At 34.9% G+C, this 16,488-nt stretch overlaps 1 pseudogene; it reads right to left on the bottom strand.

Moving 5' to 3' along the window:
- Nucleotides 1-381: 381 nt before the first annotated feature.
- Nucleotides 382-14,846, bottom strand: LOC132508716 (centrosomal protein of 78 kDa-like; annotated as a pseudogene).
- Nucleotides 14,847-16,488: the final 1,642 nt, after the last annotated feature.

The raw sequence follows: 16,488 nt of genomic DNA, 5'->3' as shown, positions 1-16,488 counted from the left end.
AGTAAATTATCTGCTAAAATCATAAGGGACGTACAACATTAGAAAAGTACCTTTTTTGTTGTTGTTGTTGTTTTTTGTTTTTTTGTTTTTTTTTGCGGTACGCGGGCCTCTCACTGTTGTGGCCTCTCCTGTTGCGGAGCAACAGGCTCCGGACGCGCAGGCTCAGCGGCCATGGCTCAGGGGCACAGCAGCTCCGCGGCATGTGGGATCTTCCCGGACCGGGGCACGAACCCGTGTCCCCTGCATCGGCAGGTGGACTCTCAACCACTGCGCCACCAGGGTAGCCCAAAAGTACCGTTTTCTAGGATACAAATAATAACAAATTCAAACAATGTGTGGATAGAGAATACATACTAAAAACCTATCATGAAAGTATGATGGTCAAGAACTCTCGTGGTAAAACGTCGGACAAAACCCAGAAAAAATGATCATGACTTCTAGTATTTCTGGGGCTGAACAACCTACTCATTCAAACAAAAGGGATCATCACAAAGGCACAGGTATTAAAAACTATTACATGAAAGGAAACTATCATGAGTCATTTATTTAAGTGTTGAGTGGACCATCACATTAAAGTAATTGGAGTCTTTCAACACCCCGTGACATACAGAAATAACAAGTCAGACATATGGATCTGACAGGATATGATACAACCCTTACAAACTGTCACTGCAGAAGAATGGACACACGGTGTCATTAACCAACTAGCCAAATGAATACAAACAGCCAGTAAAGCTCACCAGTAAATCAAATGAACACAAAATAAAACAAAATGTGGTTATTCTCCTATCAGATTAAGCCACGATCCTGTAAGAAAAGTCTTCCAAATGTCTATACCCTTTTGATGCAACAACTCTCTTTCTAAGAATTTAACCAAAAGAAATAGTCAGAGATATAGGTAAGGATATATATCAGAGTACTTTTTGTAACTGAAAAACTGGACATACCTTTCATACAAGATTGGATAAGCTATGTGTACTGTGGCATATTCATATAACAGAACACTGAACAGTCACAAAACATGATGCAGTAGATGCAAATTTACTGACTTGCTAAGATGGTCATACTAAATTAACTGAAAAAAGGTATAAAATTTGGAGTAATCCCACTTGCCTAAAAAAGGGAGAGGTACTCAGTTTTGTAGTCTTTCAGTTTTTTAAAAGTGCTACCAGCCAGTGTTTGTGAGAGGCAGGCTTCACATCCACTCTTGGGGTGGACTACAAATTGGCATAGCCTTTCTGGGTGGTGATTTGGCAATGTGTATCAAAAGTGTTAAAAATATGTCACACTTAGTCATTCCACTTGTACTATCTTATTCTACACAAGTAAGCCCGATGGACACAGAGGTGTATATACAATGTATTCACATTGCTTGTGACAGGGAAAAGCAAACTGTCTAAATATAATTGCAAAGAATTGATTAAACTATGGGACATCAATATGATGGAATATTACGTGATACCTCATTAAGTGAAAAAAGCAGGAATATGAAATAGCAAGTATACTACAATTCTAGTTTAGTAATCCCTAAGTGTATAAATGTATTTATATATAAAAAAAAGGACTGAAAATATATACACCAAAATGAACAGTGCTTATGTCTGGGTATTAAGCTTATAGGTAATTGTTCTCTTGTTACTGTGTATTTTCTGTAAAGAATACATGCAACTCTTAGAGAAAGTTTAAAAGCAACATAAAAGCTATCAGGAAAATGAGGCTTTGAAAAAAATCCTATCACAACAGTATCACGCCAAAAGCTAAGCATATATTATATTAAAAATTCAATATTTTCAATTTTAGAATTTACCTCCAAGCCATAAATCCTCACTAAGAGATTCTGCAAAAGCACGAACCCAGGTCACCAATGAGCTTGTTGCAGTTCAGAGGGATGTGCCTCCAACCAGGCATACAGTCAAGATCAGGTCTCCTGGAACGAAGCCTCTCAGCCCAGGTTTCTTCATGCCTTCTGATAGTCTGATACTTCAAAGATTTAATGGGACAAAATTAAGATGCTTCAATAAGGAAACAGGGTGTGCCTACTGAGTATGGCTCATTATGTCAGAGATTTACACACACACGTATCAAGCATATGTGCCAGGAGAATCAAGCTGAGAAATTAAACAGTCAGTTCTGCTTTACGAGTCCAGTGACCCACATTCTAGTCAGTCAGTGATTAGATTCCAGCCACTGGATGACCTGTTTTTGAACAGTTATATAAAGTTGGACAACTCAATTACAGTCTAAGAATTATTTTCCTTATCTTCTAAGTCAGGGAATTGGTTCTAAATTCTATCATTGCTGAGGCTCTAAATTTCATCATTCTGTCAGGGATGGTTTCCAAACACCTGACTGGGCAACCCATAAGAAAACTTTTTAATATGTATCTTACTTTTTAACAAATTATATACACAAAGTTCTATACGTTTAACTTACGTACATTATAAACTACACAGATAGTTTTTCATGATACAAAGCTAAATAGGTTCTAAAATTTTGTTGCCCTAACTCCTAAGGCATTATTTTATTTTATTTATTTTGAAAAAATATTTATTTATTTGTTTGTTTGTTTGTTTGGCTGTGCCGGGCCTTTAGCTGCGGCCTGCCGGATCTTCTACTTATTGCATGTGGGACCTAGTTTCTTGAGCAGGGATTGAACCGACGTCCCCTGCATTGGGAGCGCAGAGTGCTAACTGCTGGAGAGTCAGGGAATTCCCAGGCATTATTTTTAAAACTATATTCACAACATGGATCTCACATCCTACCTAGGGTATGCACACAAACTTCAGAGGCCTGGACTATGCACAGCCAGTTTGATGTGCCTTGGGAAAATAATGGTTTGACATTTAACCACAAGTCTTGTCTTAAAGACATTCAATTCTTTTTATTCATAAAATAAATTCTGGTACCAGGGAATACTGACTTTAAATGAGAAAAGTCTTGTTACATTCTTGAAAAAATAAACGACTCAAAGTGCCTTTGATACTCTAAAAGGAAAATCATTAGTGTCATTTTCCTATTAACAATAGCTTATAAGAGCTCCAAGCAGAAATAACAGCAATCACTTACACAGTGCTTAGTATGTGCCAAGCACTATTTATACAAATGAGTTCATTTAAACCCAAATGAGGCATAGAGGTTAAGTGATTTGTCCATGATCACTAGCTATGAAAAGGGAGAAAGGGAGTTTGAACCTAGGCCATTTGGCTTCGGCACCCAAGTTCTTGACTGTTTTCTCCCCCAGGGGTCAGTGGACTTGCCCTGTAGAGGCTCAAAGAATTCTTCAATTTTTAAAATCTAAATTTAAACATTTCCAGCTTTGTGGGCTATACAGTTTCTGTTGCAACTACTCAACCCCACTGGTGTAGGCTGAAAGTAGCTAGAGCTACCACGTCAACAATGGGTGCGACTAGGTTCCAAAAAAACTTTCTTTACAAAATCAGGCGGCAGGCTGGATCTGGCCCACCAGCCATAGTTTACCTATCCCTGATCTGCACCAGCAAACTACTAAAAAGGCTTCATGCCAAATTACTAAATAATTTAGGCCTAAGTACAGTAATTATAACCACTGTAAACTTGTTAAGGCATTAGTTGAAAAATTGTATTTACAAGTTGCTGATGTAGTAATTTTTATTAGTTTATAAACTACAGCAGCTAATAGACACTTGATTCATTTAAATCTTGAAGACTATAATGGCATAGTTTCTGCACAGCATCACAATCAGTGTTTTCAGTAACTAAAAATACATAAAAGTATTATTATGTATTATATATTAAATCTCTTATTTCTAAAATTAACTGGACTATCTTTACTAAATGGTAGAATCCCAAACTGAAAACTGGTCATATTCTTTCAACAAAATGAAAGATGCACTCACAGGTATCAAAAGACAAAAATTAACTGCCATCTGTGTCAACGTATTAATGTGCTTCAATCACATATGTTTCCATGAAAGTTTAAACATAAAATCACCTTTAAGATCTTGGCCACGTAATCTGCTCCCTGCCATGTCAGATTACAGCCCATGAAGTTTACTGTCTTAAGAGTGATAGAGTTCTTTATACCTTGACAAAAAACTACAAGGAAAAAAAAAAAAACCACACACACAATAAGATGAAGAGCCTATACATTTGTCAATCTTGACTTATTTGCTTTTCTTGAGTCAATTGGAGGTTTACAGCCACATTTTAAAAATCATTAACAACAATCTTCCCAAAAAGGTAATTGATGAACTGATGTGTTCCAAAACTTGTCAGTAACAAAGTCTCATTCCAGTTTACAGCAACACTTTAATTCTATTTAGGTACTAAAACTGAATACACTGAATACTGCAAACTTTATTGCCAACCACTCAGTAAAGTACGACATACTTTTGAGACAAAGGAAAAAGAAGAAAAACCTAAAAAGCATAAGACTCTTCCGATTTTCAGTTCCAATAATACATGTCAATCTTGATGATCAATCAGCGATGTAAATGTCAACTATAAACCCAGTATTTTGTTAGCTACTATGCAGTATACTAGAGCAATAGAAGAGAGAGAACCTCAAACCCTCTGTTCCCTCAAACTGAAAGGCAGGCTTCCTGACCCCTCCAGACCACTACTGGACATAGGGCACGCACGCTAACGTTTCAGGACCCCAATGAAGAGTCATCTGCTTTGTGATTACTTCCATGACACACCCTCACCACAACTGAATTTGCTGCTCCTACGGGACGTTACATATATTTCCTATTTGAACACATACCACAGTGCATTATAATTATGACTGCAGGTAGACGTTCTAACAATTTAAAGAGAATGATGACTTTTTTGCTCTTTACGTCTTGCTATTTCCCTTCCCATACTATTTCTTGAAGAGAAACCATAAAAATATAAACACAGAAACCACAAAAATATTAACAAAACAGAAAATATAGAAAACGCGTGGTTTGTGGCTTAACACAAACTTAAGTAAGATTAATTCTGACAGTATCCAGCATGACAAACTTCCATGGTACAAATGAGAATGGACCAAGGTTTGAGCAGGTACAGGAGACAATCTACGCATGAACAACACCAAGGAAAGCTAGACAGGAAAAGGTAGACAGACATGGTGTGTAGGAAATCACGAGACCAGTCCAATGGGACGAGACTTAAACAAGACTGAAACTTTCTAAACCTCCATCTCCAGCTGGACAATTCGCAAGACACAGGTGCACCAAAGTGACCAAATATTCAGTCTCTTTACTGGGGAGGAACAGTTTAAAATTTTATTGGTTTAGTTTGCCCCAAAAGCAACTATCAAATGTTGGCAGGAAACAATGAAGGCTTACCTTTGTGAACATAGTTAAGTCTCTCTCTCTCAGAAGTAGCCCACTTAGCTCCAGGTTCCTTAGCGCACCTGACGCACTTACACAGCATTTATGAGCTCTACACAACTGGAAGGTCACATCTTTATTTGTTATCGCAGGAACACGACTTCTGTAAAGTTCATTTCTGTCACAACCTAAAGCAAAATTATTATAAAATGAGTGATTTAAACCATACATTTTATCATCATTAAAAAGCACCTAGGTAAAAAGAAAAAGAGCTTCTGCTCTGTGCTAAGGAGTAGAAACGACTCCTGCCCTTAAAGCCTTCATTCAGGAGTAAGATGTATAAACTCAAAATTTCAATCACATGAGATAAATAAACATAACTTTTATGCACAGAGGTGCCTATGGAGGCAAAAAGTTATATCTAAGTGACGGCTTCATGATAACCCTGAAGTAGAATCTAGAAAGATGAGGGTATGCAGAGTTGGAGTAGGAGGTTCATTAATGGCAGACGGAACATCTGTGAAAAGACACTGAAGCCTGACTCCTGCCGGGCACTGTAAATACTGCAGGTGGGGATGACTAAAGGCCAGGGGTCCAAGTGTGAGAAGAGACACAAAGGAAAATAGAGATGCTGGCTGAAGCAAGCCTGGGAGAGACCGTGGCTTGAATTCCACAGGTGACGAGGCCTGGGACTTCAAGTGTGATGTTCTATAGTACTGTAGTCAAGGGCTTTTTTGCTTTGTTCCTGATCAAAGTGGAAAACATCTTTTTTCACCATTAAGCATAATATTACCTGTAGCTGTCTTGTGGATACTTTTATAAGGTGGAACATTGTCCCTTCTATACCTAGGTTTCTGAGAGTTTTATCAATATTAAGTGATAAATTTTACCAAAGGCTGAGATTATCTCCTGCTTTTCAAAGTAAATGTACAGTCAAGGGATAACTCTCACTAGTCATGGCTATCTCTGGAAAACTTACTTTGTGAGGAGTAATTTCCCACATCCAAATTAGAAGGTGCATCTCACAATATTTAATTATGTATTGACTGGAGAGGGTGATTCCAAATAAGATAAATGCCAATACTTAAATATATACATCTTCAAATCAGATACCTTTCCTGAGTTTGAAAACTATAATTCCAAGAGGCTTATATATTTTTTGATTATGTAAAAGATATATTAAATTTTAAAATAAAATCAATAACTGAATTTATTTTTCCCTTCAACCTATCACCTTCTATTCTGCACTGAATATCTCAGTCAAGGTCATCCCAGTCAATGCAGCCTTTTGGGTTTAGAGACCTTTCCATCAACTTTATCCCTTCACAGGAACACCACTGCACTAAAGAGAATATTCTCATAAAGCAAATCACACAAACTCTTCTGGCTCCCCAGTGCATATAAAAGTTATGTTTACACTATACTGTAGTTTATTAAGTATACAATAGTGCATATAAAAGTTATGTTTACACTATACTGTAGTTTATTAAGTATACAATAGCATTATGTATGAAAAAATGTATATGCCTTAATTGAAAAATTACTTAGTGATTAAAAAATATGTTAACCATCATATGACAATGCAAGGTTGCCAAAAACCTTCAATTTGTAAAAAAATACAATGTCTGTGAGGTACAATAAAGTGAAGTGCAATAAAATGAGGTATGTCTATACACAATTTGTAACCAACTTTTATCTGTCACTTACTTAGGAACCAGAAAAAAATTTAGCAATGAGTTTAATAGATGCTATTTCTAGATCAAGCTCTGTTTCTTTCTTTTTCAACCTCATATAATCCTTACTGATACACCTTCCTCCACCTTTCTTTGCTTCCCAGGCCATCAACCAAATATTTCCCTGTAACAACTCTCTTAAGTTTACTACAGTATTTAAAATAATTAATACTTTCTCCATGGCTAATATATGATATCCAAGATCTTCCCTATTACGTGCTACTTTAGTAAAGATATTTCTTCAGCTTTCTGTTTGAACCTCCTCTCATTGTTCATCACTACCCTGGCTACATACCAGTTAAACAAAACCCTTCCTTGTTTTTAGAGGTTCCACATGATATCACTACTCAATTCTTTTGAAAAATTCTTTTTCTTTTCCTTTTTTTTTTTTTTGGCCACGCTGCACAGCATGTGAGATCCCCAATCAGTGATCAAACTCGTGCCCTCTGCAGTGGGGGTGTGAAGCCTTAACCACGGGACCACGGGGAAGGCCCTTGAAAAATTCTTTTCTTATACTTAGAAGGCATTTTCCTACTTCTCTGACTCCTATTTTCCTAATCAATTTTCAAGATTTAGCCTAAATATCCTTGTTTCCTGGACTTTTTTGGGGAAAATTTATTGATATTCCATTTTGCCAGGAGGAATTTTGTACCCACATTTATTGAAAATTTTCACATGTTGCAACATATATGCTCATCCTTCACCATATTCGGGACTCCTTTGATTTTATTTTTATTGTATTTGTGTTCTCAGCTCCTTGCCACTACTCCATGTATAGCATTTTATCAGTTATCTAAACCTATTAGTGCCAGTATGATAATTCAAAACATTACTTGATTACACTATCTTGTACAGGATTTGGACTTCTCAGGGTAAGCCTAGTTAAGCATGTTACTATTTTCTTCCTCTGATATCATCTGATTCTAACAGCTAATCTAGAGCCATTTTATTTTTCCCTAGAACTCTGAAGTATATTTATGTAGCTTAATAAAATGGAATATTATACATTTACTAATGTTCTTATCTAAAAATAATTTTGTCATCTCATAACTTGGATATGTAGTTATATGATTATTTTCTTTTATAACTGTGTTATGACATATTTTAAAGATTTATTTATTATCAGTTATGAATAAATCAGGTATTTTCTATTAATACATAAGCTTTCTAACATAGCATATGCAGATTTATGTAATTTTAAATATGTGGTATTTCAAAAACTAATGTGGAAGAATATTTTACAACAAATAGTAAATCTTTCCAACAAAGCTAAGTTTGATAGCATTCACTTCAATATTTTTAAATGCTTTCTATGTCTCATGAACTGTGATAGACACAGATACTTGCTTTCATAACAAAAGGGAAGATACTATTAACTCATTTAATACAATAACCAGTGAATGACCTGTTTTGAGCTAAAGTAGGAATTCATTGTTAAAGGGGCATATAACATGGTAGAAACAGTATCTTAGTCATCCTGTTATTCCTAGTGCCTAGAAAAATTATTGACTAATATCTAAGCCTCAATAAACAAATATTTTGGAAGTTTAATTGTAATAAATAAGCAGTTTACTTGAACTTTTGTATTGGTAATCAAATGGTTTGTTTCCTATTATAAATCAGTATGATTCATGTATAAAATAATAAAAATCAGTATAATGAACTTTTATAACTAATTGCTAATATAAATATTTTATTAAACATAATTTTGAAGTAAAAATACAGACTTGAGAGAAAATTCTATAGCATTTTTATGTATCTAGGAGATATTTGTGGCTCTTAGAATCATTAAAGTTATCTAACTGTAAGCTTAGTTAACATGTAGCTAAATGATAAATGTAAAGATTTTAAGATTAAATATCTGTCTTTAAAAGTGCTGTAATTACACCTGTATCCATGGGTGTTCTATAAATATATGTATAAGCATGAAAGTGTTACTTTCTTTGCTTTAAGTTTGAAGATACTTTCTGGATTCAGTTACGCATTTGGATAATTGTGTTTAGATGCTTTAACACCTAATTGATTATGCTACGTTTGTTTGATCATGGTTGAAATATAATTTTAATTCTTGATTGGTGGTTCCATTTTGGAAGGTATTAAATAGATTTGCCGCTTAGGAATAAATTACTTTTTCACACAGGTTGTCAGGAATCTTCCAGGCAAGGAAGCACATGTTTTGTTTATTATTATTATATTTTTAACCAAGAGGAAAGATAGTAGAAACCCAGGGGGTGATTAGAAAGAAGAGTTAAGCTGGATTCAGAAAATGAAAGCTTATTTACTATTGTAATTTTTGCAAAGATATTTTAGCTACTGCATCAATAAAATCAATACTCAGATTTCTTTTATATAACACAAAGTTTTCCTATTAGCATAGTTTTATCTAAAACTTTAGTTTGCCAAATTGTTTCCAAAGCATGTGTTAGATATTAATAACAATGTGAAAATGGCCATCATGGGGGCAGTCTTTGAGAAATTTTGGTTGAACAAAATCAAATAGTATTTTTACTGTTCTTAATGTGTTATTAGTCTAACTCCCTCAATGTAAATATTGTCCTCAAAAGGAAATTAAAATATGCAAGACTTCTCACTTTCTTTTTGAGGATTATTTTGAGAACATGTTTTGAGAAACACTAGGTTAATTAATTCAATTTAGGACCATATTTGAGGTTAGAAAATCATATTACACATATTTACAGCAACTTCACTAAGCATGCTTTTAAGGGTAACATTTTAATTTCACTTGAAATAAAATGTTTGTGCTTTAATCAAAATTCTCTGCTTCTTCTCCATTTTTTTTTCTATTTCCTCCAGCCACTGCTCTGACTATAATTAAAAAAAATATATGCTCCTTTTCACTGATACCTAATGTGAGTTTTCTTTCTATAATTTATTTGTGCTTTTTTTTCTTTTCTTAACTTTATACAGGAAAATTTAGTATAAAGGAAAAGGTTTTTGTTTTGGTTCCTATATTTATTAAGTTGTGAGTGAAGACAATAATAATTAGAATTAAAAACAATGATTTATTTCTCATGCAAAAATATGGGTAGGTGGCAGGGCTGTTTTGATATTAATGGTGTCAGGTAATCCTTCTTACTCCTCTTTCCTTCTCATTCTTTCTCTGTGAATAACCTTAGAATCATGGTCCAGGATGGCTGCTCTTACCATCACAACATATTTCAACCACCAGGAAAGCGACAATAGGTATAGAAGGATAAGGATAAGCATTACACAAAACACTTCCACTTATTTCCAAATAATAAATCCCTTTGGCTACAAGGTCTCATATAGCTGAAAGAGAGGCTTAGAAGTATGTATTCTTGGTGGCCATGTGCCCAGTTGATATTCAACAGCATAGAAATTCCATAAAAAATTATCATATTCTTGAGGTTTAGTGAGAAAACCATTACTAATTATGTGTTAGACACAGAGGGAAAATGGAAATAAACCCACATGCTTGAAATTAATTCTACTTAAAGAGAAATCAGTTCATAAAAATTGCTCTACTTGTCAAAGTTATCAATAACAACCTACATTTCAAAGTTAGTGGTCAATTCAGTTTTCATCTATCTTAGCCTCTATCTCTCAGTTTCATTTCTTTTCTCTCCCACCCCCAATGTTTTAATTTGGAAATGTTTCAGTGCTTAGTCTTTAGACCTCTTCTACTTACATTCACTTTCTTGGTGATTTCTTCTGGTCTCATGCCAATAAACATCACCAATCTGCAAAGACAGTGAAAAACTCTTTCTGATCTCCTGAATCATATGTTCAACTACTCATTCCACATGCATGCTCAAAGGTCTGATACATAGCTCTACCTTAGCATGCCTATAATGGAACTCCCAACATCCTCTGAGAAATTAATTCATCTAATATTTTCCCATGTCAGTTGATGACAACTCCATTCTTCCAGTTGCACAGGACAAAAATATTGGAGTAATCTTCAACTACTCTCTTTATCTCTTGCTCCATATCCAATCTGTCATTAATTACTACGGGGTCTGCCTTAAAATATATACAGACTCTAACATCTCTCACCACCTCTACAACTTTCTTTTCAGATCAAGTCATTGTCTCTTCTCTGCATTGTAACAAAGACTTCGTCAAAGATCTGCTTTTGCACCTGCCCCATATGTTATGATCAACACAGTAGCCAGTGTGATACTAAAGAAATGTAAGCCAGATCAAGTAATTTCTTTTCTACAAATTCTGCAGTGGCTCCCCATTTCATTCAGAATAAAAGTTCAGGTCTTAAAATGCTCTACAAGGTTTTCCCATCTTTGCCATTATTTCCTTCCTGCCATCCTCTCTTTCACTCTCTCCATCCTAACTGTATTAGCCACATCACTCTTTCTTGAATATATAAATGAGGTATGCTCTTGCCACAGGGATTTTGCTCCTCCTATTTCCTCTGCCTAAAATGCTATCCACCCAGATTTCCACATATCTTAACTTTTTACCTCCACCAAATCATATCCTCAATTAGGCTTATTCTCGCCACTCTGTTTAAAATAACAACAATCACCAAATACTCCCAATCCTCCTTACTCTTATCATTTTTACTTTCAATTTTATTCCATTTTTAGGTTCTAAACGGACTATATAAATTTCCTTTTAAAATTATTATTTATTACTTTATAATATTTGTCTTCCTCTAGTAGAATACAGGTTCTGTTTGGTACATGAATATTTATTTAATAAAGAAATGACTATGCAAAGAATAAAGTTAAAATAGATTCAGTTGAACTACCCAAAATAGTAATCTATAAGTAGGTGTTTTAAGGCATTTCAGTAAAAGTCAGACTCAAATCTTAGTGACTTGAGGACCAAGTCAAAGATTCGGGCCCATTAAATTATGGTAAATTATAAAAATTAATTGAAAAGAATTGTGTTTTTTAATCTAAAATTTAAAGTGTTAACATGAAAGCCAGCATGGAGGTAAGAAATGGTCACGTACCACAATGTTCATTGAAGCACTATTTACAGTAGCCAGGACATGGAAGCAACCTAAGTGTCCACTGACAGATGAATGGATAAAGGAGATGTGGCACATATATACAATGGAATATTACTCAGCCATAAAAAGAAATGAAATTGAGTTATTTGCAGTGAGGTGGATGGACCTAGATTCTGTCATACAGAGTGAAGTAAGTCAGAAAGAGAAAAACAAAAACCATATGCTAACACATATATATGGAATCTAAAAAAAACCAAAATTGTTCTGACGAACTTAGGGGCAGAACAGGAATAAAGATGTAGACATAGAGAATGGACTTGAGGATACAGGGAGGGGGAAGGGTAAGCTGTGATGAAATGAGAGAGTGGCATGGACTTATATATACTACCAAATGTAAAACAGATAACTAGTGGGAAGCAGCTGCATAGCCCAGGGAGATCAGCTCGGTGCTTTGTGACCACCTAGAGGTGTGGGATAGGGAGGGTGGGAGAGAGATGCAAGAGGGAGGGGATAAGGGGATATATGTATACGCATAGCTGATTCATTTTATTATACAACAACAACAAACACAACAATGTAAAGCAATTATACTCCAATAAAGATGTATAAAAAAAAGTGAAAATTCTTCAAAGGTGTCTTGCTTTCTACAGGGAAGGAAAATGAACCAATCCATTGGCAAGTACATATGTGCTCAACAAGCTAATATGTTATACTGAAATTACCCTGGATATCATGCAGCAAATTTCTCATTCACTGATTCTATATTTACAAAAGGATGTTCTCATTACAATTTTGCTTCCTTTACGTATTTGACTACTGGTAGAAAATACAGATATTGGCAAAAGTACATTATTTGGCAGGTATGACTTTATTTTAAAATTATTAAAAGGTTTTTCTTAAATTTAATCTACTTTTTTTGTTGTTGTTTTCAGGTGAATTAGTATCCATCCCTCATTACCTCTGGGAATGTTAAAAATTTAAGCAACTGGACTTGCAAAGCTGGTATACAGACATAAGAAAAGGACTGAACATGTGCCTGTCTAAATAGGTCCTTATACATTTGGGTACCCCAGAGCTCAGACTTTGGACTTTTCTTCTCTGTTTATACACACCCATCTAATCTATGACTTGATATCATCTATATGCCGCGACTCCCAATTTTAAATCCCTAGCTTGGACCTCTCCTGTGAACTCCACACTTATATATTGAAGTGCTCATTTGAAACCTCCACTTGGGTGTCTATCAGACATCTCAAATTTAACATGTCTGTTACTGAACTCCTTATTTCCCCACCCTCAGACATATTCTATGCAGCTACTTAATGGAAATTACATTTTTTTAGTCACTGGGCCCAAAACTTCAAAGGCATTATTGACTCCTTTTTTCTCTCATACCTCACATCCAGTACTTTAGGGAATCTTGATGGCTCTAAACTTCAATATAATCTTTATTTAATCAATTATTATCATCTCCACTGTTTCCACTTTGGCTCAAGGCATTATCATCTCTCACTTAGATAACTGAAAAAATCTCCTAAATGTCTTCCATACTTCCAATGTTGACCTCTATTTTTAAATAATATTCAAAGTCAATGTCCTTACTATGGTTTATAAAGCCCTACACAATCTGACTACCTATTATATCCACTGCATTCTCTGGCCTCTCCTACTACTTTCCCCAAACTCTCCTTTCTATAGTCACACTGCCCTCTTTGCTGTTCCTTGGAGATGTCAGCCATGCTTCCCCAGGAAGGGTGGAAAAACTCTTCTGAAGAGCCACATGGCTCACTTTCTCACCTCTTTTAAATCTCTGCTCAAATACCATCTTTTCAATAAAGCCAATCATGACAGTTCATTTATTTTGCAACCACTCCTAAGATCACTGTGGAAATACTAAATCCAGCACCCTGCCCTATATTTTTCTGATATAATTTATTATCTTATAAAATATAATAAAATTTACCTATTTTAAAAAAAGACTAAGGATAATATGATAGCATGAGTGAGTTTAATGCAGGAGGATAAACATGATTTTTGTTTCTGTTTTGAGAAATATCTATGGTTGCCATGTGGAAAATGGGTATGGGAGCAAGAGCAGGGGAGAGACACAATTGATAAGACACAATTGATCAGACTGTATTAACTGAATAAAGAAATATATGAATGTGGGCTTGAATTAAGATTGTGGTAATGGTGATGGAGATAAGTAGATGAAGTAAATAAAAATTTAGGTGGTAGTATTGACACAATATAGGAAGGCTGAATAATTTGATGAAGTCAGATATCCTGCATTTTCTATTTTTTAAAATTCTATCTTCTTGGGCAAATTAATTATTTGAGAAGCTTTAGTGTCTTCATGATAATAATGGTAATTACCTCATAATGTTGTTGAGGTAATTAAGTGAGATTATGAATATAAAGCTATTAACCCCATTCTTGACACACAGAACTCAATAAGTAATTAATATCATTACTATTTATTAGTAGTATTAATATTAGATAATGATTATATATGCAGTGTGAACATCAGGGAGGAAAACAAAAGAAAAGATTATGACTTTAGGCAAACTGAATGGGTGGGAAAAACCAAGGAGTAGCAGATTTAGAAGGATAAGTTGAAATATAAGATATGAAGTTTAAGTTGAAAACTCCACATCTTCCTGAGAATACATTTTCATAGTACATTATACGAAAGTTTTTATTTGACCTTTCAGAGATGCTTAACAGAGGCACTCTTCTATTAGTTAGCAGCCATCGCAGTCAGTTCTGTCATCCCGTACTCTTCTCTTACCTGAGACTATTCCTCACCTTCTGATTCTGAGGTCTGCATGAGCACTGCACCCGGCAGAATTCAGACATGTTGGAGGTAAAATTCAGTCCCTTGCAAATCACACTTGCTTGCCCCAACTGATTGCTTTGCTGCTGTGGATTATATAGACTGGTTCTTCCAGGTCAAAAAGGACAAAAGAACCTAGTCTTCTTTTGGTTTCAATTTTTTTTTTTTTTTTTTAGTGTAAGAAGGAGCAATTTGGAATTATAGTGCAAATTCAAATTATATTTAGCCAAAGCTTATACTTTTTTCCAAAGCAACACTTATTTTATGTTTAAAGAAATCTTAAGCTTACTTAAGCAGATAGTATATTAATAATAGAATTCAAGGATAAGGGTGGGAGAAAGATTGACCAGAAACTCACTGAGAATATAAGAACAAGAATTTCTGATTTTTTCCTCCTCAGACAGACAGATAGTAACATTTTCTCTCTCATGTTCTTTCCAGCTTGTCAGGGAAAATTTCTTGGCATTATCCTTGATTCCTTATTTTCTTATTGCATATCTAATCTATCAGCAAATATCATTGCTATTGCAAGAATATTATTATTTTTGTCAAATTCACTGCTACCACCCTGGTGCTTGGCACCTCCATTTCCAGCCTGGATTAGCACAATAGCTTTCTGTCTTGAATCTTTGTTTCTAAATTTGGCTCCTAAAAACTATTTTTCACATGTTCTTCATATGTCTAAATTACCATTTTAAAATGTAAATCTTATTGTACTACACATGCACTCAAAATCCTATAATGGCTTCGCTCTTTCAGAACAAAAGCCACAGATCTTACAATGCCTTGTAAACCCTACAGGTTTTACCTTCCCTACCCCATTCTGCTCCTGCCTGCTTACTTTCCTGATTACAACTTCTACTACAACTCATCCTAATCCAGCCACACTGGCCTCCACTTTTCTCTTTTGTACACTCCAGGCAAACATCCATCTCAGGACCTTCGCAGTCACTATTTCCTCTTCCTGAAACACTTTCCCATCATATCTGCTGACTCTCTCACTCCTTCCAGAAGTTGCTGAAGCATCACCTTCTATGTGAGACCTAGCCTGATTACTCTAGGTTAAGTGTTAGCTCCTTTCCCATGTACAACCTATTCCCCTCACCAGAGGTACTTTCTTATCTATAGAACATAGGCCATCTTAACATGCATATTATGTAATTCGCTTTTAAATTGTATTTTATTATTATTGTTCAGTATCTGTATCCTCCTTTGGATAAGTTGTATGATAGCATTACATTTTATTTGTATTGTTTATTGTTAACTCCAAGTACCTACCAAAGTGTCTAGCACATACTCAATAGCTACTCAAAAGTATTACCAAGTGAATGAATGAATAAGGGGCAGCTACATGAAAATCATGCAGACATTCCCATGACATTAGCTTATAACGAGACTATAAACCAATCAAAGCAACTGTTTATTATATTGATCAGAGCACCAATTGGAGCTTCTGAGTATAATGTTATTTAAAATTTGCAGTACAACCTAGGTGATAAGTTGGAGTAATGGGTTTTTACATATTAGGTAAGTCCTACCACGCTTTGATTCGGTTAATTATATAAGCTACTTATGTTTTGAACAAGTATGTTTAAAATTATCAGATTATGCATATGTGATAATGCTGTCTAACAATATATTCAATGTGTATATTGTCATATGTCA

Source organism: Lagenorhynchus albirostris, chromosome 18 (genome assembly GCF_949774975.1).
Source record: "Lagenorhynchus albirostris chromosome 18, mLagAlb1.1, whole genome shotgun sequence".
Lineage (NCBI taxonomy): Eukaryota > Metazoa > Chordata > Mammalia > Artiodactyla > Delphinidae > Lagenorhynchus > Lagenorhynchus albirostris.
Note: the sequence above shows the minus strand (reverse complement) of the source record. Positions and strands in the feature narration are given on the sequence as shown.